The sequence below is a fragment of the Castor canadensis genome, chromosome 5 (assembly GCF_047511655.1).
Source record: "Castor canadensis chromosome 5, mCasCan1.hap1v2, whole genome shotgun sequence".
Classification (NCBI taxonomy): domain Eukaryota; kingdom Metazoa; phylum Chordata; class Mammalia; order Rodentia; family Castoridae; genus Castor; species Castor canadensis.
This window is the reverse complement of record NC_133390.1, coordinates 142,447,561-142,474,714: the sequence shown is the minus strand read 5'-3', so window position 1 is coordinate 142,474,714 and position 27,154 is coordinate 142,447,561. Positions and strand designations below refer to the sequence as shown.

General features: G+C 37.1%; 1 protein-coding gene across 12 annotated transcripts in view; it reads left to right on the top strand.

Moving 5' to 3' along the window:
• Positions 1-27,154, top strand: part of Macrod2 (mono-ADP ribosylhydrolase 2) — a 2,131,419-nt gene that overhangs the window by 650,952 nt on the left and 1,453,313 nt on the right. The window lies entirely within an intron of this gene.

The window sequence follows — 27,154 nt, the reverse complement described above, 5'->3', positions numbered from 1 at the left end:
CAGATGAGACATCAGAGATTTCCCTAAGGAGGAAGCAGTAGAGCTGAAAAAGGGCTGAGAGGTTTATTCCAGAAATGAGGGATAGAAAATGTAGCTACCCTCAAATAAGGATAAGTTCATTCTTTTCAGTGGCAATATGAAGGTCAGTATGGAAGGAACATAGATTTTAGGTAGGGAATACTCCATGAGACTTCTGGGTCAGGTAAAGTCTGTGTGCCGCAGAAATCAATTTGACTTTCTTCTTATTGTAATGGACAGCCAGTGGATGCTACTAAGCAGAGAAATTAACATATCCTCATTTGAGGTGTTTTAACTAGCATTGTGGGGACAAGAGTAAAAGCAGAGAAATACAGTAAGAGACTTTTGAAGAAGTAAGAGACTTTTGAAGAAGTGAGAGACATTGGGGGCCTAAACTAGAAATGTAGCATCAAAAACAGAGAGAAATTGAGGTCTTGAAATACATTGCAGAAACCAAATACTATGAATCTTCATTCTTTTCTTTGCAAAAATCAATTATGTACTTGAAGATTACATAAATGACCAATTCTTAGTAAACCATGTGTTCAGAGTTGTGGTTTCAGAGAAAGTAGAGAATTTATGTGAAAACAAACATCCCCATCGTACTTCAACCATACTTCACTTGCCTTGTGATCACTGACTCATGTAGATAACACAGCTGTCTAGGGATAAGAGCAATGAAATAGAGGAAGCTTTTTTTCTACAGTGGAGAGAATATCCCAAGAATTAGTGTTTTAGCACATGAAATTGACTAGCAAAAATCCTCAAGCACATAAACCATTTCAGTAAATGATTAAGACATTTCTTGTTTCCCTCGCCTCTTGCCTGCTTTTCTTTCTTTCTTTCTTTCTTTCTTTCTTTCTTTCTTTCTTTCTTTCTTTCTTTCTTTCTTTCTTTCTTTCTTTCTTTCTTTCTTTCTCTCTCTCTCTCTCTCTTTCTCTCTCTCTCTCTCTCTCCTTCCTTCTCTTTCTTTCTTCCCTTCCCCTTCCTTCCTTCCTTCATTCCTTTGTTCCTTCCTTCTTTCCTTCCTTCCTTCCTTCGTCTTTCCTTCCTTCCTTCCTTCCTCCTTCCTTCCTTCCTCTTTTCTTCCTTCCTTCCTTCCTCCTTCCTTCCTTCCTTCTTCCCTTCCTCCCTCCCTCCCTCCTTTCCTCATCCCCTCCCTCTCCTCTCTGCTCTTTCTCTCTCTCCCCCTCTCTCTCCCTCTCCCTCCATCCCTCTCTCTCTTTTCTTTCTTTCCTTTCCCTCATTTCTTAAGTTAGTCTAAAGCCCATATACACGGCAGGGTCTTACAACATCCCCAATCTTTAAATTTCAAGCAGCAATAAGCATTTTCTGTAACTGGACTAAAAGTTTGTGATCCCTGCTTCAAGTTGAAAAAAATCCAATTTTGCAATCAAATGAGCAACAACAATAAAACAAAACTACAAAGGTGAATCATTTATTTTGGAAGGGGGCTTATTGTAGGATGTCTTTGAATGAGCAATATTAAATGATTTCCAATATAATTTCAAAAACAGTTTTTACATGACACATCCGTTTCATCTAATATGGACCTTCTGTAGTACCTTGTGTCTAAATAGCTTAAGTTAGTGCACAGATAACTAGAATGGAGATTTTTCACTTCACTTTCCAAATAAGAACAATATATTTTCTCATTTTCCTTGATGAATAAAATATTTTTTGCCACTAGTTTTTCCTGCTCTTTGTTAACAACATGAGCACTTCTGGTAATTTTTCATTTCTACCTGGGGTTTCTTCTTTTCTCACTGATGAGTTTATTTCTCATGACAGCAAGATATTGGGATAAACTCACAAATAGTTGTTCTTTGAATGATGAGAAAAAAATATCTTTTATTTGTGAGTTCTACAGTGTTTACCTGTTATGGATCTTGTAATTGGGTTGAAATACATTTTCTTATTTCTATTATTTAATTTAAATATTTTAGAAATACAGAATGACAGATTTTAGTCAGTAAAACCTAGCAGTTGTTAGAAAGGTTTTTTAAGGTAGTGTATATGAAAACACCCATTTATAATTATAGTAACAATAATAATAAAAGTTGAATTTAGTTCAGATAAAAATGCCCTGAAAATGGTAAAAGTATCCAAATGAGAAGTGTTATTATTTGTGGTTATAAAGGTTTACTACATAATGCTATAGCTTGGGCTATAATCTAAGCGTTAAGTAATAAAGACAATCTATAGGTAGTTCTAAGAGCCTAATGTTAACAAGCATTTTTGGAAGCATATTTTAGAAGATTTTGGTGGAACTGCATTGCTTCTAGACTTACAATCTTGGGACACTTTCCTTCAGATTTTTTTTGTGGAATACAGCGTATGGTAGGTGTGGTGGTTAAAAATGGGCTCTGCAGTGCCAGGCTGCCTGGATTCAAATCCCATCCAAGTCATCTCTAAGAGCTCGACAAGATTTACAGCCATTTGTACTTGTGCTTTATTATCTGTAAAATGACAATAATAGTACTTACTTTTGAGCATTAAATGTACTAATATAAATAAAATATTAGAAGAATATCTGGCACATAGTAAAAAACAAATGTCAGCAATTATTATTTCTTGGACAAATCTGGATAAAAATTGAAGTTTACTGGTTATTTAGTTTGCTTTTTTTTTTTTTTTTTTGAGACAGGGTCTCCTGTGTACCCCAGGCTGGACTTGAATTTTCCATTCTCCTGTATCTACCTCCTGACAGCAGAGATTACAGGTGTACCCCACCACTCAGTTGCATTGGAATCATCTTCATTATGTGCAAAGATCAACAATTACCTGAGAACCTCTTTGAGGGAAGGGAGATCATAATTTGTCTAATTATTGCACCTCATAAAATTACATAATTTAAAATTAAGCATTTGGCCTTCAAAAGAGAAAAACAAGTTTTGAGTTTTTCTGCAGTGCTAGAAGAGTGGTTCAAGTGGTAGAGTGCCTGATTAGAAAGCATAAAGCCCTGAGTTCAAACCCCAACACTGCCAAAAAAAAAAAAAAAAACCTACAAAGGAAAAAAAAAAAAAAAGTTTTGAGTTTTTGCTTTAAGTCAGGACTTGGCTCAGTGTGGGACAGTAGTAGGCTCTCTGGAGAGCTGGGTCTACTCATGCTTTGTCCCTGCCCAAAGTTCCAATCCGTGACAATGAAGGGCATTGTGAATTCTTGGTAGATCTGTACAGTGTCATCTTAAATGTGGCCTTTAACCTTAGGAGGATTAGAAACTTAGAAGCTATAGTTTTGGCTGGAATATTGAGCTTTTTTCAAACACATGCTTCAGTTCATTTACCTGTGTAATATTTTCTCTGTTCTTAAGTCAGCAACTTTTGAAAATGTATGATTTTCATACATTTACATAGTACATTGATTACATAGCAGATTGTTCAGATACTCATCTAACATTTAAAACACAAACAATGTCATTTTTTTAAAAGGCAAGAGGCAAGTGATTATTACATGTGAAAGGAAGTAGAATGTGGTCTTTTTATTCTTGCCTGCCTTAGATTTTGAAATTTTAATAAAATCAGCATTTAAAAATACCAGGCTCTATTAAGAGCCATGTGTTGTTTACAGAGATTTTTAGGTACAAATTATTTAGCCAGATGTTTAAACACCAAGAAGAAGCAAGTTAAATACAATTAGCAGTCTTCATTTATCAACTACTTCTTAGCAGTAGGTCAAAAAAATTCAGACTTTTTTTTTTTTTTGGCTGTTGTATTTGTCATTGTCTTTTATGAAAATTCCAAACTTTATGAATGCTGCTACAGATATAGTCTTACATTATAATTTTCTACTAGCTAAATTATGCCAATTGATTATGGGCCTATCAGGACAGAGTAGAGGTGTGTGCAACAAGCACACACAAAGAAAAATAAGATTGCCTAACATTGCATCATTTCAACTACAGTTCAACTCAACTCTTAGAGTCATCTATGATATTGTGCTAGTGCAGAATGTAGGCATACTTTAATATGTTTGATATGCTATGAGATGGGACTCCTAAAATAATCATGCTGGGAGCTGCAAAGCTCTTAAAATACTTTTGATCATGGTGAATTTTAAATGATCTCTATAATCTTTTTTTAAAAGATTATATAAAATTACAGCAGGCTCTGGTTTGAGAAACTAAAGGAAAAAAACAACTAGTGCTTTAAAAAGTCATTTGTATATCCATATCTTTAGTTTTCTGTATTTCCCACTGTATTTTCAATTTTGTATCTTATTTGTTAAATGCATTTATAGGGTTGTTTTAAATATTTTGAGCTGTTATAAAGGTTCTGAGCTCTTAAATCTTTTTGAAGAAAAGTTTAAAATTTTTTATTTTTGTTAGTCTTATTGGAGACCTAGGGAATCATTACAAAATATTAATTTTTAGTCTAATTTTAATGGAGTATTAAACACAGTGCCATAGTGAAAATTATATTAAATAAGAGTCAGGAAGATATTTTAAATCCCTATTTTGACATGAAGGTTTGAACTTACTGCTGTTTTCGCTCATCTATCAGTTGAGGCATGTTTGTGATATGTGAATACATATGAGAAATACACACTTAGAGTCCAGGGAATAAGTTATGAACTACATGCCTTTCCTGAAACTATGCTACAAATTTAACAGAGATTCATGTACATGTTTTCTTGGGCTTTTATTTCCCTGTGATAGAGGGATTCATGGTGGGCAGGCAGATGTTTCTCTTTCTGTTGATGAAAGTTTATAAGAAGCAAGCAACACAAGTTAGCAGGAATGACTGGAAGGGATGAAAAGACCTTAAGAAGTATGGATGAAAGCAATATAGAGAGAAAAAGCAATATAGAGAGAAAAAGCATATATTTGCCAATCTGTCAACTACAGAGACAAGAAAAAGAATAGGGTAATAAGGAGACCAGGAAATACAGTGAAGAAAGGTTGCCCCAATGCTTTTCTCAGGTTTCTGAGGCTTCCAATTGTCCTCTTTCTTTGCTTGTTGTTTCTGAATGTAAAGGAGTTTAGACATAATTAATGAACTCTGTAGAACAATGGGAATTTTAAGAAACTATGAAGAGTATTTCATTCATATTATAGAATAATTATATAAGAATCCACTTTCAGTCATAAGTTGCAAAGCCCTAAATAAATATCAAGTTTATTTATCTAGTATATTTTCACCACATCCATCTACATATACTCATCATTGTTCTTAGCCTAGTTTAAAACATGAAGTAAACATTTCCTGCTTAGTCTAATATTTAAAGGCAAAGTACAATCCAAATGTCAAAGGCTGGTGTTGTCATTCTTTCTACAACAGAAGTCACCCAATCTTCAAGTGACCAAAAATGTACATACTTAAAATAAATTAGTTTACTTTTTACTCTGTCTCTGCAAGTGAGGCAATATAGTAGAGTGGTTAAGAACCATAAATCTCCATGGGTAAATTTGGAGATTGAGTTGAGGTTTGAATTATAACTCCTCACCTAACCAGCTGTGTGACCTTGGGCAAATTACTTCAGTCTTCTGTGCTTTAATTTCTTTGTCTCTGAAATGATGATAATTATAGTAATTTCCTCATAATGTTGTTATGAGAATTAAATTAGTTCATTTAGGCTGAGCACTTAGAACAGTATTTAGAACACAAACTCTTCATAATTCAGTGGTTTTTTTTTTTTAACTTTGGTGACACATTAGATTCACCTGAGGTCTTGGTGCCCACCTGCTGCACACCTCACAATTAAATCAGAATCTGCATGGGTGTGGTTGGCAGTGGGTGAGGGAGCATTAAGAGCTCCAGTGATTCTAATGGGTAGCCAGAGTTGGGGATCTCTGCCATAAATGTTGGCTGTAATTATCTACTGACTAAATTATAAACTTGCCAAGGGCAGGGAGTCTATTACAGCACCATCCCCCAGCCACTTTTCTGAGGCTTTGCTCTCCACAGTTTTAGTTATCCAAGTTAGTTTACCAAGGTCTGTAAATGTTAATGGGAAATTCTAAAAATAAAAATAACTCCTATGTTTTGAATTGCTGTTTTTAGTAGCATTATGAAATTTCTGTCTGTGTCACCTTGCCCTGGATGTGAATTATCTTATTGTTTAGAGAATCCACCCCGTATATGCTACCAATCATGTGACAGTTGAGAGAATGACAGAGAGAGAATATTCATAAAAATTGTATTACATTATCTTGTTATATTCTATTTTATTGTTAGCTTTTATTGTTAATCTCTTACTGTGTGTAGTTTTGTAAATTAAATTTCATCATAGGTGGGTATTGTATAGAAAAATATTGCTCATGTAGGATTTTGTACTCTGGTTTTTGGTAACTTAGGGATCTTGGTGTTTATACCATGGATAAGGGAAGATTGCTGCATTGACTCTTTATACCCTCCTCCCCAGTGCAGCTAGCTCAATGCCTTATTTGTAAATAATTCTCATTAAATACTATCAATTAAAGAAAACATGTTGATGATTTTTTAGATGTGTAAAAACCTTGCAGTACTGCAGAGGTGCTAATTTTCAACATTAATTATTCATTCCCTCATTTATTCATTTATATATGTTACACACCAGAGTCTTGATGTTAAACATTGCAGGCATATATGAATTGAAAATGCAGTCCCTGTTAGTGTATAATGTGGAACATAAATGTAAACATATATGACTTTAATAGCTGGAAAACTGGCCATGTTTAAATGTGGTGGTGCAATCTGGGTTCTCTAGGAAGCAGACTAACATGAAGCATACAGTGTGTTTGCTAGGGCATACTCTAGGGAGCAACATCTCTGTGTGGGTGGGGAAAAGAAAGGGTATGAAAGAAATGCAATTAATTGAGCAGTGAAAGAAGTTAAACTTTGGTGTATTCCCAGAGAAGATTTCAGCCAACCCTATGAGTAGCTCTGGGGCTGGGATTCTTCAGTTTTGTCCTAAATTGGACTGAGGGAAGACAGGTTTTTAGTCCTCCACATAGATTAAAACTTGGATGAAGCTGCTACTGGAAGGAGTGATGTTAGAAGATGCATGTTTCATTAGCTGAAGCAATCCCCAAATAGAACTTAAAACTCAGGGGAGTTTCTGACAATTCTCCCAGCAGATAGGAGTATATATCTTTCATTACTGAAGGAGAATTTGAGTGGGATATCACCCAATAAAAGATATTAACAACAACAAAAAGTTAGTTACCCTGGACTGTAAAAGAATGAGATCACCATTGTTTAATTGGAGGGAGAAGAGCCAATGTGAATTAGGGATCACTTTCTCAAGTGTATTCCATGGCAACTTAATGGTAGGTAAGATTTCAAGACTGATAGAGGTGCAGGGTATTGTAGATAGAGGAAACAAAAGAGGTAGAGATGAGGAGAATGAAGTCTAGATTTGTATGTATGCTCATGGGTCTAGCAGAGCAGGCTAGACAGTTTAGACCTAATTTTGTTGCCATCCAGGAGCAGGGAAGAAAGTGTTTCAATATGACTTAGAAAGATGAATCTAATAGCACTATAGAGAAATCGATGGAGACCAAACTTGGATTCTGGCAGATTAAGAAGCAAGCCAATGAAACCGTTACCAAGAGCCAACACCAGGAGGAACACCTGAGAAAGGCAGGATGGCAGAGGACCTAAAAGTGTTGGGGGGTAGCTGGGTGCCGGTGGTTTAGGATTGTAATCCTAGCTACTTGGGAGACTGAGATCAGGAGGATCATGGTCAAGGCCTGCCCAGGAAAAAGTTAACAAAATCATATCTCAACCAACCAATAACTGGGCACATGGCACATGCCTATCATCCCAGAAATGGCAGGAAGTATAAAAATAGGACGATTATGGTCTAGGCAAACCTGTGTAGAAATCCAGACCCTATCTCCAAAATAACCAAAGCAAAAAGGGCTGGAGATGTGGCTTGCTGCCTAGCAAATGCAAAGTCCTGAGTTGAAATCCCAATACTACAAAAAAAAAAAAAATTGCTGGGATATGGAGGCAGTGTATTTGTGGATCTCACAGGTTTTATAGTGAGCTAAGGTTTCTGCATATATCATGTGAGCTGTTTGGGCAGTAGATAGGAGAGTGCTATAGTGAAAAAAGCACGGAGAAGAGAGCCCATGAAGGGCAGTGGCTTTGATCCATTACTAGAAGAGGAAGAAATAACAGTGATCAAGGTCTTACATAGAGCTTTAGGAATTCATTCAGGTAGAATGCTCAGGTTGGTTTGAATTCTCCATCCTTGTGTTGCTTTCTGGAAAAGTGTCAGTTCATTCTGTCCTGGCCATCAGGAAAAGTACATCAGTGGTCAGAGCCCAGTCATGTTGGAGCACTGTTCTTCATACTTCTAAGCAAAACTATAAAATAACTAATGTTTGTCCTCAAAATGCCAGACATCAGTATTCTCACTTTGTGCCTGTAGAGTCCTTATCCTCCCTCCAACTTTCCTCTTTCCTGTCAAAATGGTCATTTATATCATAATGCTGATCTCTCCAATTACATGTCATCCACTCTTGAAGTATGTGAAGCTGTAGGATTAAATTCTAATTCTCTTTAAATGAATTTTGGTGAATAGTATTATTTTGAGCAAGCGTATTTTTGAGTCTTGAAAATGATGTTAAGTGTAAGGTCACCCTCAGTGATTTAATTTTGAGGGTAAGCATTTTCAGGATTTGAACAAAATAGAAAATTAAGTCATACTTATAGCTTCTTAACCTTGGAAGGAGGGCCTAGAATGATATAAACACTGCCTTTCAGAGGACTCAGCTGCCAGATAGGTATATGCCTTAATATTGTTATAATTTCTTTTTCTCCTGTCACAAAAATGAAATGAATGGACTGATCATACTGTAATTTGTCATTTTGAAAGAACTTTTCTTTTACTTCATCTTAATATCTAGGATTTCTCATTTAATAACAGCTTAAGTGAGCCCATTTCAAAATGAACTCTACTGTAACATCATTAGTTCCTAAGTAGTCACTTTGTGAAGTTTCAGAGGTATGCTCAATCTCTCTTTCAGTTCTAAAATCTTGGGAAAAAGTAATTGAGGTATAGACACTCAAGAGTCTCGATTTTATTGCTTTGCAAAGAAATTTCAATTTAGAGTTTATCTGGTTATGGTCACCAAATATTTCTCAAAGGAGGATAAATCAAGCTTGTTGGGAAGTTCCAGTCATATATCATCCAGTCCTATTACCTGAATTACCTTGTTTGACATTGTCAGTCAGAGAACTCTCCTGGCTATGATTGGAACTCAACCTTGATTTTGTTAGCATATCTTTCCCGCTCTCTGTCTCTCTCTTCCCAGACTCAACACAGTTTACCAAAATGATTTATAATTCATCCTAAGTCATTAATGTGTTTTTCCAAATGCCCATTCTTTCTTCTTTGTTGGTTAATGACTGCAAGAAACCTCTTGGAGTAATGACTCACTGTGATAACTTATCACCTGCCTCTCTCCTGTATCAGTGGTGAATTTATATTTGTTTAAGACTTTATTCTTCACTACATCTTTAAAAACAAATTCTGTCTTCTGAGTGGTGAATATGATTCTGTGGCTGATATATATGTGTGTGTGTGTGTGTGTGTGTGTGTGTGTGTGTGTGTGTGTGTGTGTGTGTGTATAGCTAAACCACTCTTTATTTATTAGCAAAGATAAATGTATGCCAATCCCCGTACCCCCTGGTAAGCATTAGGTTGCTTCAAAGATACTCATTTGTACATGTATTAGAAATTAAAAGATCATAACTCTTTTAAAAAATGAATTCTTCTAAAGAACTACTCAAGTACTTCTCCCGCTTTTTTTTTAAAACAGGGTGTCACTATTGCAGCTCAAACTGGCCTATAACTTGCAATCCTAACTACCTCAGCTTCCTGAGTACTCCCATTCACTTTTTATGTCTAATAAAATCAAACCAAGTCAACTTTCCTTGGTTAGTAACAAAGTCAATATGCTAAGAAAATTAAATTCTACCTACCACTGAAAGCTGGGCCCCTATAGGTAATGTTAGAGAAAGACTTCTCCAGATTTCTTCAGTGAAAGCCTCACAATAGGAACTGTGGATGCAACTCAGTTACAAGGCCCATGCCATGCATGTGCAAGGTCCTGGGTTCGATCCCCAGAACTGCAAAACAAACAAACAAGCAAATAACTAAAGCCTCACAATAATTTAGGGGAGAAAGGAATGCGTTGGTGGTTATTTGTACCAGTGACCAATTATATAGAACTAGACTACAGAGTCTTGCAGCCACAAAGGGAAGTTTCTTCAAGCTCTTTTTTAGGCAAAGAAAGATGTCATCCTCACAGAACAATAAAGCAACTAGTAACCTGAGTGATTAAATGATTATACAAGACCACTTGAATAGATCTGTAGTTCATGTCTCCTCAACGCTACACACCACAATGTATCCCAAGTACCTAAAATCATGCCCGGCATTTTGATTCAATGTCAAAATTCATTTATTGAATGAATGAACTAATGAGCAGAGAGAAGAGAAATGGGACATCCAAATAGCAGTTGCCTTCCTCTTTAGGCCATGTTCTTTCTGCCTCCACCTAGCATGACCTCACTTATTTTTGTTTGTTCATTTGTGTTGAGAGGCTGCTGGTAGACTGATCTAATATTTTAGTTCTGGGAAAAGACCTCTTGCCTTGTGATCTTCAGCACGTTACTTACCTCATTATGCTTCAGTTTTCCTGCAGCAGAGTTAAAAATCGGCATATCTGATAGGATGGCTGTGAGGACTGAATGAAACAAACTGTATGATGGACTTAATACCTAGTACATGCTAGCCCTCAATCTGTGTTAGCTGTTACTTTGGGGTGGAATAGGCAGCAATGTGCAGAGTACTCACTGGGTTCCTCACATGGAAGCAAGTCTGGAATTGGCGAGTGCTTTCTAAATAATGTGGGATTCATGTGGTTTTAGGGTAGGCCTTGAATACTCTCACTTTCAGATCTCTCTTCACATTCAATAATGACTTCTGTATCACTAAGTTTAACTGAAACCATGATGAAATATTGCAGCCAGTGTGAATATACTCCTATGGTAAAGAACTAAGCATCTGAACATGAGATGAAATGCCCAGAAATATTGTGGACTTTAGTGCCATTCAAATCTTACTACTGGCTCAGGCATTCATTAGTTGACTGTTCTGGAAAAATTACTCAAACTCTTAGAATGTTAATTTCTGAACTTGTAGATTTAATTTAGAAAACACATCTTGTATTTTAGATCAAATATGGGGACATATATGTATAAAGTACCAGGTGCACCATAGGGGAATAATGAATAATAATTTTTTTTAATTCTAATAAAACCCAGGATCCCAGGGACTGAGGAGCAACAATGACAACAAAAATGTACATTTCTATGTAAAGAAACCAGTTTTTCATTTGATACCTTCATCAGAAAGTAACAATGTGGTTTCTGGGTAACAAGTGCTGCAAAACTATTTTTTCTCAGCATCAATACCTTTGTTCTTGAAATTTTTAGTCTCTTTAACTCTTTGTTAAAATGATACCATGACTTCAGAGACATCTCAGATTCCCAAGCCTCACTCTTACTAAGTTGTTTTTAGGAGGTTTTCAGTGTGCGCATAGGAAGGAAGGTAGAAGAGGAAAAGAAGGAATGAGGTGAGAAGGAAGGTAGGAAGGAAGGAAGGAAGGAAGGAAGGAAGGAAGGAAGGAAGGAAGGAAGGAAGGAAGGAAGGAAGGAAGGAAGGAAAGAAAGAAAGAGAGAAGGAAGAATTGTACCCTAGCTCATGTCTCCTCTAGGATATGGGCCAATAGAGCCTCCATCATTTGAGAAGTTACTAGTGGCCATGAAAGGGGATGGAAAGATGACAAATTGTGCTCAGGCTCTTAACACATCTTTTTGGCTATAGGGCTTATATCTGACATGTGTTACTTTGAGACAGGGAGTAGATTGGAAGATGACTGGGCCAAATATTTGGTGAGGAGAGAAGTGAGCAGTCATTGTGATTCCTGTATAGTCTGGATCTCCTTTTCTGCGCATGTGACAGGGTTGCACTTCTCTAACCAAATAAATTAGCCATGATTGTATAATTTTCTTTGGCCACTGAAGCCTGAGTGAGGATATTGAATCACTTCCATGTTGTAGTTTCAAAATGTAGTATGAAATTTGGCATAGTCTTTCCTCCTGTCAGAGTGACCCAGATGCTCATGGCTCTGTCAGTCTGTGTCTGCATGAAGACAAAATGGAGCAGCACAATACATACCTAGTCTGTTCTAATGGGTTCTGATATGAAACAGAATAAATTTGCAAAAGTTAAAAAGTATTTTTCTTTTGTTCATCTAGATTTACATATCCTCAAACTTAATGGGTCTGTGGGAATTTTTGTTTTTTTTTTTTACCAGTGTAGGTCCAGTTACCTGGACCCCTCTGGTGCTGATGGTGCTGGTATTGTTGAGTTGTCATATTTGGGAGCAAGGAGGCTATATTAATTACAGCAAGGGTGAGGTTGGGCTGTCAACTTCTTTTCTACTACAGACAACTAATGATTCATCACAAATACATTTGTTCTAATGACAGGGTATTAGAGAGCACGTGATGCTCTTACTATACTTTTTCTTTTCCTGTTGTTAAATGAATTTATTATGTACTTGGATATTTTAAAGAGCAGATTCTGAATTTCTTAGCCTTGTTCTGTAGAAATAAATGAGGAAAGGTAACACTGGCAAGTGAGAACAATAGGTTTGTAGTTCGAGGACATTGTTGGTGGACCTTAAGAATTTCCACACTGTCTGCTAGTCCTGAAACTAAGACAGTAATGAACTCAGATGCAGATCCTGCTACTGATTTGTTATGTGACCTCAGGCAAGGCACTTAATCATATTGGATCTCAGTTTCCTCATCTTTAAAATGAGGATAATAGTACTGGCATAAGTCATGGGGTGTTGTGTGGATAAACTAATTAATGATTGTAAAATGCTTTGAAAGTGCAAAGCGTTGTATAATTGTTAGGTGCTGTTATTAAGAAGTATTATTAGTGTGTTGTGTTTAATTTTTATTAGTGCTTCTTTCTGCTTTGAAGTCAGCCTCCACGTGGACTGTGGGTTTGGGATAAGTTTACAGATGTGCTGCTCAAGTCCCTTTTTGCCTGGAGAAAAATCTTTGGTAGCTAGGGTAATCATCATTATGAAGAGTATCTCTTCAAGATAAAAAAAGATAGGAAATGATCTTCTTTTGAAAAAATGAAAATGGTTCTAACTTTAAAAGTATCAATCAATTCTTTAAAACCTCATATAGCCCTATGTTTCAGTAAAGTCTAACAATGTGCAAAATTTGAAACTTCAGGCGTTTTCTGCTTCAGCATGACATAAGAAATGTTCTTGCTCAGATAACTTTAAATCAGCTGAACCAGCTCTTTGTAATTTTCCCACAGTGTTTGCTTCAAGGATGAAAATAAGTGAGGTATCCTCCTGAGGAGATAAATTCTATCTTTGGCTGTGATTTGAATTTTCAAAAAGTTAAAACCCCAACCTAAATTAATTTTCATTTGTTTTGTACACTCTGTTGGGAAATATGCTTCTATGTACACAAAAACAAGCTATTCTTTTGGAGGTCATGTATACACGATATTTATAGATGACTACATGGTATAGCTAAACAATATTGGCTTTGAAGCTAAAAGACCACACAGTAAGAACTTGGAGGATTTCTTATTAGTTGTGTGTGCTTTTAACAAAATAATTTAACTCCATTTCTATATACAAGAGTATATGTGTGAAATAATTCTGGGATACCTAACAGGCCTCTGAAAAATGTTGAAGAAAATAAAATATTTGAAAAATATTTTACAAATACAGTAAGCTATTCACATTGGATCATAATATTTTTAACACATTGAATTATTTTAAATTAATTTATGAGTTAATGAGCCCTAAATATATTTTAAATATATGGATAATAAGGATATTAAAAATGCAAACAATTTCTGTGAATTGCTCTATACATGCCTTGTATCTCATGACATGAGGAGAATTAAGTCAATTTCCACTTTCTGAGAAGTGGGTTAGGTCAAGGATGTCATAAACTTGAGCAGGCAGCTTTGGTCATTTGCTTTGGTGCTTTCCTATTATTTTAAAATTCTTTGTGTGGACATGTACATATAAAGCATTATATTTTCAAAATCACCAAGAAGCAGAAGAGGTTTATTTGGTATGCAAAAGAATAAAACTTTTACCAAAGAAGTCTAATATTTAAATCCAAGTCACAAAAAAATTTTTAGAGTTTGAACAAATTGTCCTACCATAGAGGAGAAATATTTCAAGGAATGCCTGAGAGACCAGAAGAAGTCTTTAGAGACTGGCCTAGGATCAGAGGTCTCATAGACTGAGGCTTACCTTTGAGGCAACATTATTTTCTCCCTAATATGTCACCTTCTGTGATGGCCTAAACATATTAAAGAAGAACAGATTCCACAATCCCTTTATTTACTCTCCTAAGAAGTGACCAATATAACAGAGTTGTTCATTCCTCACAGGTACCAAAGGAAAGGACAATGACAGAGACCATAAGGTTCACTTCAGTATTTCTAGTCTTATTGGCATATTGTTCTGGTGAGGCACCCAGATCTCTCTTTCAGAATCGAGGCACAATTTTCCTACCTACTGGGAGTGTTGTCTGCTGATAAGTCAGAGCTAAGTGGCTGCACTTGTCTGCTATTGAAGGCAGCTTCCCCCTCCAAGGTCATACCTGTCTCCCTGAGGCTAAGTCACATAGATTAACTGGTCAACATAGGCAATACAAAATTACAGCTTCTAACTTTACTGGAGAAACATCTCTTATAGACTACCCCAACCCTAGATCTCCCTGTCAGATTGGCTTAATTCTATGTTACAACTGAATACCAGATTAATTTCTTTTCTCAACAAATTTCCAAGCCAGAAAAATATCAGAGATAATTCACATAATAAGGTGGCCAAGAAAGTTCTAGGTTTGCTATGAGTAGAAGTTCAAAGAGCCATAGGTCCTCCATGAACTGGGAGAGTATGTGTGGGTCTGGGTCTAGAGAGTGCTGGATCAAAGTATCTGCAACATAAAGTGGAATAAGGGATAGTTCCTCTACATGAGAAGACTTACCATGATTTATAATTTAACACCCTGGCAAGGGCTTTGGGAGAAAGCATTAACATATTGCTAAGGATGGCTCTTAGAAGCTTGGAAAAAGTTATTGCCAGCACTATAAAAATGCCAGAATTACTGTGGCAGACAGTAGATGAAGGAATCAAAGGCTTAGAGATGTTATCTTGGTACACAAAGGCTGGAAAATCAACCAGATGGCCATGTTCTGCAGGAGGACCTAGAGCCAACGAGATAAAAAAACATTAGTGAGCAGAGCACCGCCGTCCCTGAAAGGCCCAGTGGTGGCCATCCTCTATTGATCAAAGCTGACTGAAAATGTGTAATTATGAAACTGGATTCTCTGATTGCAAAGAGCATGGTGATAGGCATGAGTCTGGCCACTCCAGAAATTTTGGTGAATGAGAAAGTACTACAAGAAACTCAACCAAGCTTCAAATACATGTTTTGCAGCCATTGCTCTGGAAGGTCCATTCATTTCCATCCTTTTCAGGGATAAGAAACAGAGCACTTTGCATTCATGTGGATTAGAAAAAGTATAAATTTATGATCTTACTCCAGGATTATGTCCTCTCTCTTGCTCTCTTAATGGACCTGGGCTCTCCTGGACTCTGGGGTTAGCATATTCCACATTTAGCTAGGTTGATGTGCTATGTCTGTCCCTGGTCTGGGTGTAATTTAGTAATAATTCACAGTTTTAATATCTGACCAGTAGTTTTATATATTATATAGAAGACTCTTTGGTGGTAATAGCTATAAGCAGTGGGTGTTGGGGGAATTAACATTTGTAAGGCTAGATATAGAAATTTGGGGAGTTGTATAGGGTGGCACTAAAGAGGGAGGCAGGAAGTGGGATGGGTAAGTGGGGGAAGCAGTACAGGGTATGCGGTTTTTTTGTGGTTCTTAAGTGTGTTTGGGTGTATTTCTGTTGTCGTGGAGGGTGCTTGTATCAGGGATTGCAGGCGTAGGTTTGTGTAAAGTTGGTATAGTAGGTTGGTCAGCAGGTGATGAGTGTGAAGGAGGGAGGGGTAGTCTGGTGACAGGTTGGGGGAGAATAGGAGGGAAGGTGAGGGCAGGGGGAGAGAGTGGGTAAGAAAGGGAAGAAAGAGCTGTTGGGCAGGAGAGCAATGGATTTTAGCACAGGAGCAGGGAGGAGAGTGAGGGAGGTGAGAGTGGGTATGAGAAGATGATGATGGTAAAATTGATAGTATAGAAAGAAAAAAAGATAATAGGAATAGAAATAAAAATAGAAAACCCACAATAACAAAACAAACAAACAAATCAATAGGAAAAAAGAAAAAAGAAAAACACCATGTTCAGGAACAATAGAATCTCAGTCTTAATTTAAGTTCTGGAGTTACTCCTCCGACATCCAGTCCTGGTATTGGCATGTAAGCAGAAGCTCTGATGTGGTCTCATCAGGCGATTGGCTTGGGACTGGTATTTTGTTCTTCTGTCTACATGTTAAATTGAAATTGTGATGTGAGGTAGCTTTGCCAGATCATGCAGGGTGGTCAGAGAAATTGATTTCCTCAGCTGATAGCTATGTTACCTTTCAGCTGCAGCTGCTTGGTCAGCTCCTCCCCCAGTGAGGTATGGCACTTCACGTTTGAATGCTTCCCTCAGGTTCAGGAGATCAGCTCTGTAGTCCACTAGTTGCCCTGCTTTGGAGGTGGCTTTTCACTCTGCTTTTTTACTGGGATTTCCATGCTGGGGGTTTACTTCTTTGGCCCACCCCCTTTTTCTGGGGCAGAGATGGTTCGCTATTTGTTTTTCAGTTTTGTGGGGCAGTTTGGCTTTCGGTGTTGCTCACTGGCTCAGGAGATGAGCTCTGTGATCTGCTACCTGCCCTGCTTTGGGAAGTGGCTTATTGCCTGCTTGCTCTCCTCCTTCCTGCCTTTCCAGTGTTTGTTCACTGATAGTTCCTGCTGAGATTAGCTCCTTGCCTCTCCTCTTTTCTCCAGTGCACTTTCAGTGTTCCTGCCCCCTCTACTTTTGTGCTAGATTACAGTTCACTGTTATTCAGGGTTTGTTTGTTTGTTCTGGGGGGGGGGGTGGTGAGTCTGCCCAGAGGCTCTGCTGGTTTATTTTGGGGGAGCTGAGGGAATTCTGCATGACATGTGGCGCTCACCTGTTTGTTCTGTCGAATGTCTCACAGGCAGGTTTGGAGCTTGCTGTGGCAGCTGCAGTGGTGGTGATGGTGGCAGCCCTCCCTTACTGGCTGTGCAGTGAGTCGCAGCTGTTAGGTGCAATTCAAGGCTGATTTGTGGGTCAGTCTTTGAATTTTTTTCCTGCACCTAGTGTGATGGCGATTATTATTTTGGCTAGAGGCAGTCATAGTTACCCAGGTGGGGCTCCAGTTTCTCAGGGAGGTTTTGGAGTCATGGAGGTTAGGCTTTCTGCTTCCATACCCTAGTTGCCATCTTAGATCTCCCCCCATATTCCACATTTAGTAATACTGTTCCAACCTTTTACTAGAGATCATAATGTTTCAGCAGGGCTTATAATCGAAAGAAGCTAAGCAGAAATGTTCTGCCATGGTGAAAGCAGTCCTGCCACTGGAGTTATACAACTAGAAGATCTTATGGAAAACCCCAAAACAAAAATCACAAAACAGACCCCTAGGGTCATACTATTGGAAGCTAATGCTTACACACCTTTTGAAAAATAACTCTAGTGTGTTCTATTGGGTACTGGCTGTGCAGAGCATCTAACCATGAGACATCAAGTGACCAAGTGGTTAGTGCTGTCCTTAATGAGATGTATTATGTCTACCATAAGTCATAAGACTGGTGGGCTCCACAGCAATCCATTATAAAATGGAAGAGGTACATGTGGGATTAAGCACAAGCAAGGCTAGAAAGCATGGGCAAATAGTGAGTTCCCCATGTCAGTCTCCACAACTGCAACCACACTTTTTTCCTCTGTTCACACCAGTTAAGCTGTAAATTCCCTGCTCAGCTGATAAAGGAAGAAAAAGGACAAGCTTTGTTCATGAGTTGGTCAACCTAGTAGATGAGTGTTTCAGAAATGAGCTGCTGCTGCACTACTGTCCATTTCCAGGGTGTCTCTGTGTGATACGAATGTGAGGAAATCCTTCCAATAGTTAGGGTTCAGGGAATTCCATCTGTTTATCCTTTTGTGCAGTTCCATTTAAGAATATATATAAATTCATGGTAAATGGTAAGTAGGTTTGCTAGTTGGTCACAAACCTAGAAGGATTGAAAGATTAGGAATGAAGAAGTCTGGGACATGGCATAGATGGACCTATTAAGTGGACATAGAATGTGATGGTCTTTGCAGTATATATTAATATCAGTCAGAGGACATCCACCACAAAAAAAGCACTAAAACTAACAGAGAAAGAATGACTATTTTTTAATCAGTCATGCTCTGTTAGCCATTCCAGCACTGAAATGATGATTGTATGGTAGACATGTGAAAAGGATGAGGTCCATGAGTGGGCCATATAACATGCATTACCAAGATTTATCTGACCTACTGCTGTTGCTAAATATCTAACCTGACAGCAACAGAGACCACTGAACTGAGGTCCTTACACCATCAGGTTTGCTATGACATTATGTCTCAATGAGAAGAATCAGATATCTGGAGATAAATTAATATCATCACCCCATGGTGAGAAAAAAGGGACTCTTATTCACTGCAGGTGGGAATGTAAATTAGTACAGCCACTATGGAAATCAGTAAGGAGTTTCCTCAAGAAATTAAAAATAGAGCTACCATATGATCCAACTATGCCACTTCTGGGTATATACCCCGAAGAATTGGTCTATAGAGGTATCTATATAGTCATGCTAATTGCAACATTATTCACAAGGGCCAATTTATGGGATCAGCCTAGGTGCCTATCAATGGATGAATGGATAAAGAAAGTATAGTACAAATTTACAATGAAGTTTTACTTAGTGATTTAAGAAAAATGAAATTATGCCATTTGTTGGAAAGTGGGGGGAACATCAAGTTAAGTGAAATAAGCCAGTCCCAGAGACAAGTATTGCATATTTTCTCTCATTTGTGGAAGTTAGGGGGGAAATGAAACAAAACAAAATGAAAAGGGTTGATGTACTTTCTATATAAAATGAATGTAGAATTTTTAAACTTGTTGAAATCACCATAAGAAGGGAACTAAGGTAGAAAGTAGAAAATGAACCAATTTGGGTTATAATATGTATATACATAGAAATGTCACAATGAACCTCCCTGTGTAGCTATCTTATACAAATAAAAATGGAGAACAGGAAGGTAAAATAGGTCCTATCTTGGGTTTGGCACCAGTGGGGAGGGAGGATATAAGGAAAGGGTACAAGAGGGTGAATACGGTACAAATATGTATTCATGTATGAAATGAAAAAAGAGACCTGTTGAAACTATTCTAAGAATTGGGGGAGGGATAATAAAGGAGACTGATTGAGGGGGTAAATTCAACTATGATATATTGTAAGAACTTTGATAAATGTCACAATGTACCTCCAGTACAACAATAATAGAAAAAAGGAAAAAGAAAGAAAAAAAAAGTGGGCATTACTAGGGAGGTAAAAGAGAAAAGGAAAAGGGAGAGGTAGGAAGCAGATAAAAAGAGCAATAGAGGGAGAGAATATAATCAAAGTACATTATATGCATCTATGGATGAAACCTCTTACTATGTACAATTCAACATACACCAACTTAAAAACAAATGACATTATCTCCCTTCCCCCTGGAAAGAAAGAAGATTTATCTTCAATAGAATTGATGTGTACTCCAGGTAGCATCAGTATTTGAGGAGTTTAGACCAGCATATTAAATTACTAATGGTATAACATTGCTTTGATCAATGTACACACTTTATAGCATGGGCAGTTGTAGGAGTGGATAAATCTTCATGGGATCCTGTGGCACATCATACTTCCTAGAAGCTGACATTCTGACAAAGCCTTGTCATAGCATTTTTGAAGGTAAGGTGCTAGTTTAGGGATGACACCTATAAGAAGTCAGCTTTGAGAAGATACCTAGTTGGGATGAAGGATGAAGAGCCACTTCCTTGAAATCGGTATATATATGTGTGTGTGTGTATATATATATATATGTGTGTGTGTGTGTATATATATATATATGTGTGTGTGTGTATATATATATATATGTGTGTGTGTGTGTATATATGTATGTATATATGTATATGTATATACACACACACACACACACATATATATATACATATATATATATATTCTAAACCAATGACCATTTTGTAGTACTATATTCTGAATACTAAACTATATTGCTAAACTATATTGCTCCAGGAACCAAAGGAATAGAAATAGAAGTAGAAGTAGGAGTATCCTTGATTACCATCTTTTCTAGTAAAAAAAAATTTCCATTTAAGGAAATTTTTGCTTTTCATTTCCATTTATTTAGGCTCAGCTTGTCTAGCAGCCCTGATTCCAACCAGGGGAATACTTCCACCAGAAGATATGACAAGAGTTCCATCAAATTTAAAGGTGCAGCTGCTACCTTCTCACTTTAGTCTTCTTATGCCATGACATGAGAGATGAGGAATATAGTCACCTATACTGGCAGGAGTAATCAATCCTATCATTAAAAGGAAGTAAAGCCATTGCTGCACAATGGAAGAAAAATGTGTCTAGCATCCAGTTGATCCACTTGGGTCTCACTTAGTACTCCTCTACTAACCAAGTGGAAAAGTATGAGGTAAACATGGAGACCAGGGACTCAGATCTCTCACAAATGAGGGTCTGTTTTATCCCACCAGGGAAGAGCAGCGGTACTAGACAAAAATGAGAAGAGTCAAGAATGGATAGTGAAGAGATACAGTGAATATCATTTCTGTGGCTTTGAGGTCACATGCATTAGGAGTTATAGCTGGTCTCATTACATCCCTCTTGGAAATTTCTCTAGGAAAAGAGAGCACAATCCTAGAGAAGCTGTTTGTAGGTAGATTGTGAGTTATATGAAGTAAGTCGATTTGTGTGACCTTTGAGGTGAACTGAAATGGATGCTGTGTGTGTCATTCCCACATTCCCTGTAGAAATGAGACATTTGTCTCCTCAACTGCTGGAAATGTTAGCTGCTGATGATTCAGCGCTAACTCCCTCAGTGGAAATTGACTTCTCTTGATCTTTCTATGTTAGTCAATTTTCTGTCATTACTACAAAATACCTGTGGTAATTAACTTATAAAAAGTAAATGAAAATGAATAAATTCTCACTATTAGTATATCCCAAAACATTCCAAATTATTCTCTTTACATGCTGTGATTCTTAAGATCTATAGTCTTTATTCATTCTATTTGATTTGAAAATTAGAGTGCCTATGTATACTAGGTACTGTGCCAGGCATTCTGGATCAATGACAAATAACCCAAGATTTCTTACCTTTAAGAAATGTCAGATGGTTTAAAAGGAGAAATTAATACACAGTTAAAATACACTATGATTAATAGATTATAATGTGAGAGTCTAGAAGTGGGATATCCAATTTAGATTATTGAGCAAGGCAACATAGAAAATAATTTGCAGAATATTTTTAAAGACGTGTCTAATCTGACCCTTCAGCATAAGTAGAAATTATTTAGGTAGGTACAGAATATGTTCAAAGACTGGGAACAGTATGAGAGAAGAAAAGAGCACTTTTGGAGGTGAGAAAGCACTTCCTCACACTCATCCCAGTGGGTGTGCTAGAGATGAGTGTAAGGTATAGAAAGAGCTGTTGGTATCTCTCTATATCAGGCAAGAGAGTAATATGGTCAGATTTTTATTTTAGAACTATTATTCTAGTCTAGTGGAATCTAGAGAATAGATTTGAGAGGAGTTCAGTTCTTTGCAGCAGTCTAGCTAATAAATGATGCTTGACTAATGTAGGGAAAGGAAACATGAAGAAAATAAAATAATGAATTCCCAAGGCTAGAAGGAAGTTGAATTAATAAAAGTAACTAATGGATTAGATGTGGGAACTTAAAGAAGTTAAAGTTTCCTCCAGGTATCTATCTGGATTGGGGATAGAAATGCCATTCACTGAAATATATTTTGGGGTAAGGATAATGGTTGTACTAGTGATTGTGTTTGAATGTATAGGGAGGATGCAGAATGGGTGAAGTATGAGGACTTTGAATTTGATATTTATGTTGGGAAATTTTGAGGTATCCAAAAGTCAATTGGATGTGTGTCCCTGGGATTCAGAGACCACACTGTATAGACAGTACAAGCCACGGATGATCTTGTTCCAGGAGCAGATGTAGAGTGGGAAGAGAATATGGTTGAATACAATTCTAGCTCCAAAGACAGTGGCAAGAGCTGTCTGTGTTCAGCTCTCTGTAGGAACATTGAGTTACAAAATACTGTTTAGTATGGTCTCTTATCAAGGATAAATAAAACAAATTTCTTAACCTTTTCCCATCATTATAATTGGAAATTACTTTGGTTATTTGCAGAAGTTTTCTGTTTCCATTTCTTTTTAAAGACCAGAATTAGACACATTATATTTATTGTTATCTTTCACAGGATGAGGGTTAAGAAGACTTCCCACTCTGGCATTTGCATCAAGCCTCAGGAGAACAGGAGTAACACTTTCCACTTCCCAAAGCCAATGCCTGCATGTTACAGAGAACTGTAAATGAAAAACCAGTGCAGTCCATGAATAAAGCAACATAATAGAAGATGTTAATGTAATTGTTTCTGCATGCCAGGTCATTTGAGGAAGAAAGGCATTTAAATTATTTTTACCCATAGATGAATGTTTGTACTGCTCCATTAAATGAAGCAGATTTTAAACAATTGAAAATTCTATCAAATGCAATCCAAAATAAAACAGCATCTCTTCACTTGTTAGAATTAGCTGTTACACTTACTTTCTTGAAAATTAACCTTTATTTAAACATTAGAAGTAGCAGATGACAGATTTAATAATCCCAGACAAATTTAATACATTACAATCTTATAATCTTTATCAATTATCAGAGGGGGGGGGTGTTAATTATTCTTTAAAACTCGTTTTACCTGAAATAAATATGTAGTAAATGTGTGTAATGATTGTGAAGCAGTAGAAAGCTGGCTTTTCCAAGTCCTAAATAATTGATTTCTTGTTTTCTACCCAGCTCCCCGACTCCAAGTTTTTTGGGGTTTTTTTTTTCTTTTTTTTTTTATGGAGATTCAGGAAAGAGTCACATTATAATGATGTACTGTAAATTAACTTTGGAGTCTCAAATTTCCTCCTCTAGTCAAGCCCTTTTTCTGTCAAGCCTGAAGAACCCTAGTCTATGCTTGATTTCTGGTTCATTCTTAATATTTCAGATATTCAACTCTAAAACACTCAGATTAGTCCTCATTTTTCTGTCTCAAAGAGACACACATGCAAAGCCATTAAAGCATTAGGTGACTCTTATCAGCTCTTATTGTATACCAAGGTTTATATATACACACCCCGTTTTCTGATTCACTACTGTTCCTTGGATTGGTACTATTACTATCCCCTCTTGAAAGATGAGAAACAGGTATCATGGCTGGAAAATTGCAGGGCTGGCTCTTAAACTCACCCTCTTAACCAAGAGTGCAAGCTTTAAAAACGAGCTGAGATGCAGAATGTGACTAGAGATTTGGGAAAGAATGGAGAGGGAAAAAAGAACAGAAATTCTTCATAGCTGGCTGAGATTAAAAGAGCCAAAGAAAGAGCTAGAGGAGTGGCACAAATAGTAGATTACAGTACCAGGTTACCAAGCATGAGCTCTGGAGTTCCCACAAACAAAAAAAAAAATTTTGACGGCATCTACAATTTACAGTGTAAGAAAAATGTATTTCCTTCAGCTTAAACTTGTTGCACAGTGGAGGAAAATAAATTTAACTATCTAACCTTGTTTGAGGCCTCAAGCAGTAGGCCCAAGAGACTTCAAAATCAAAATAAAGTGAATAAAATTAAGAATTGTTTTCTAAAACTTCATATAACTCTTAGCAATGATTTAGGCCTTCCAAGCAACATAAATTGCATATGCAGATTACTTCTAATTATAATGCCTTTCCCTCTAGATTACTGAACTCTTATACAATAGGATTTTAATTGATTCATATCTGCCTGCATGCCTAGTATTTGAGTAGAAATACCATTGTCAAGAAAATAAATTCATTTAAGAATTTATGACCATTTCAAGAACATAGGCTAACAAACTTTACAGTGTTTTAAAAAATATTTATCTACCTACTATTGCATTTTGTCCAAACTCTGCTGAAGTGTATTTGGAACATCTTTTTGAGGAGATTTTTACAGATCTATAGTTGAATCTAATAATTTTAAAAGTTTCCCCCTTGTAAGTTTTTTCTTTTCACATTTTCACATTTAATAATATAATTCACCTAGAGTATCACATTTATGGGCTTTGGGTTTTCTGTTGTTCCAACAACTGTTATTTATCCATCTTCTACTCAGCCAGTTTGGAATTATCAATACATTTGCTTGTCTTTGCTGTTATTTGAATATCCTCTTCCAAACTCATGTTGCAATTTAATTACCTTTGCAACAGCATTAAAAGGTGGGATCTTAATGGCTGGGTATGGTGGTAGACAACTATAATCCCAGCTACTTGGAGATCAGGGGATTATAGTTTGAGGCCAGCTGGGCAAAAAAAACTGTGAGACTCCATCTGAAAAATAAATAAAGTAAAAGGGCTTGGGGTGTAGCCCATGGTGGTACAGGGCCTGCCTAGCAAGCTCAAGGCCCTGAGTTCAAACTCCAGTGTGTCATCCCCCTCTCCTCAAAATAAACAAGAGGTGGGGTCTTGAAGAGGCGATTAGTTCATGAGGGCTGCCTCATGAATGGATTAATGACTTTATGGAGAGAGTAGGTTCCTGATGAAAAGGATTAGTTCAACCTGATTTTCTCTCTAGCTCATGCTTGCCTGCTGGCTCTTCTGCCATATTATGGGGAGCAGGAAGGCCCTCACCAGCACTGTGATCTTAGGCTTCCCTGCTTCTAGAACCATGAGCCAAATAAATTTCTATTGTTTATAATTTGCTCAGTCTGTAGTATTCTGTGTAATGCTATAGCAGCAGAAAGCAAAAACAATCTTTTTAAACTTTTTATTGTTTTGTTAAGGAATATAAAGGATTGATAAATGATATTATGAGAGGCCATTGTTTTGGACTGAGCTTCTGCACTAGGCCCAGCCAAACCAGACTAAACCAGAGTTGAGTCACTGTGTTAAGTGCTTCTCATCAAACCAAACATTTAAATGGGTCACTTTTCAAAAACAAACAAAAAAGAAAACAGTAACAAAAAAATTCTAGTAGATTCACAGCAATCAACAAAATGTAGCCAGTATAACAAAGCCAGCATGATGAGAGAGTCTCCTCTGTTTTAATCCCATGAGGAAAGTAACTCAAATGGCCAATTCACTCTTTATTGTGTGTGTGTGTGGCGGGCGGGGGGTGGGGGGGTGGGGGTGGGTGATGCTGGGAATCAAACTCACATCCTAAGGTTCATAACTGTCAGCTAAGACCCTTTTTTTCATACAAGGTAACATTTGCACGTTCCACAGATATCTTAAGGGCCATCAGTTAGCATACTGTAATAATATTTATTTGTATTTTATATTTTTTCAAGTGGAATTGAAGACAATGTTGCAAGCTCTTTCACTGCAATAATACACGTTAGTGGTAAATTTAAAAATCCCCATTTCCTCAGCCAGTGTTTCATTAAAGGTACCTGCTACATACTACCTGGATATCCTACCTTCACATAATCTAAATTCAAATAAACATGGAAAACCAAATGCATCAACTTAAGAACTCCTCTTGGCTCCTCCTCACAGCAGAGCTAACACAATCCCAGTTATCATCTGATGCTTTCCCCATCTGCTTCCTTTTCTCCCCGATCCTGCCCTTAAAGGATCTTTCTCTTAAGTTTTCACACACTTAGAATAACACCAGACACATGAGTTCATTGAGACTACTTGTGTTTGTCAGCTTTTCATTACTGTAACAAATACCCAAGATAATCAACTTAAAACATGGAAAGCTCTATGCTGGCTTACAGTTTTGGAGGTTTTAGCCCACAGTTGGGTAAAACCATTGCTTTCTGGCTTATAATAGCAATGCAGCATATTTTGGTGTGTAAAAATTAACAGAGCAAACTATTTACCTCATGACCAGGATGTAAAAGGGAGAGGAAGTACCTAGTGTCTCATAGTCTTCAAGAGCCTGCCCCAATGATCTAAAACCTCCCAGTGAACTCCATCTCTTAAATGTTCCATCATCTTTCAATAGCATCATGGTATGGACAAAGCTTTTAACTCGTGGACCTTTGGGGGACATTCCAGATCCAAACCATAGCACTATTCAAGTCCTTTTTAACTTAAAGACTGGTTAGCTTAGTGGCTTCCTATCTGACTACACCATGACTAGTTTTCTCTTCTATCTTACACTCACTAGGTTAATATTTCTAACACACCACCTTGGCCATCTAATTTTCCTTCAGAGTTACATTTTTGGCTTCTTATTTTATAGGAAGTTAAGTGTAAACTTGGCAATATTCCTCAGCCTGGTTCTGATATATTTTTTCACCTTATTTCCAATACCTCCATACCTGAGCTTTGGCTCCAGGTAAACTTCTGTGCTCATAGTCCCAAACCACCCTCCAGTATGCCATTTTTTCCTATCTGCAAGATTTCTCTTCCTTCCCCTGCTTCCTGACATGCCTTTTTCCAACCTTGCCTTTCAAAAGTCTAGTCACTTTTCAGGACCTATCTGAAAGGAAGTCTGAAGTAAGTTTTTTTTTTAACTCACATTCTTCTTTTTGGAGGCTGGACACTGGGCAAGGGTCATGTCTTGTCTTTTGTTATGCTGCTTTATAGTACTTACCACAGCATAGGCATTAAAAATATTTCTCTAATGAATTTTTAAAGGTCAAAAATTGAAAAAACAATTGTCATTGTCACATTGACCCATATATTCCTCCTTTCCATATGCTACAAGTTATTGCCTGTCTTTTCTCAGTGCTTTCACTCAACTCCCCGTGGTCTAGGCTAGAGATTGCTTCACTAAACCCACTGGTTTGACGGAGTCAGTTTCATACTTGGAAAAACCATT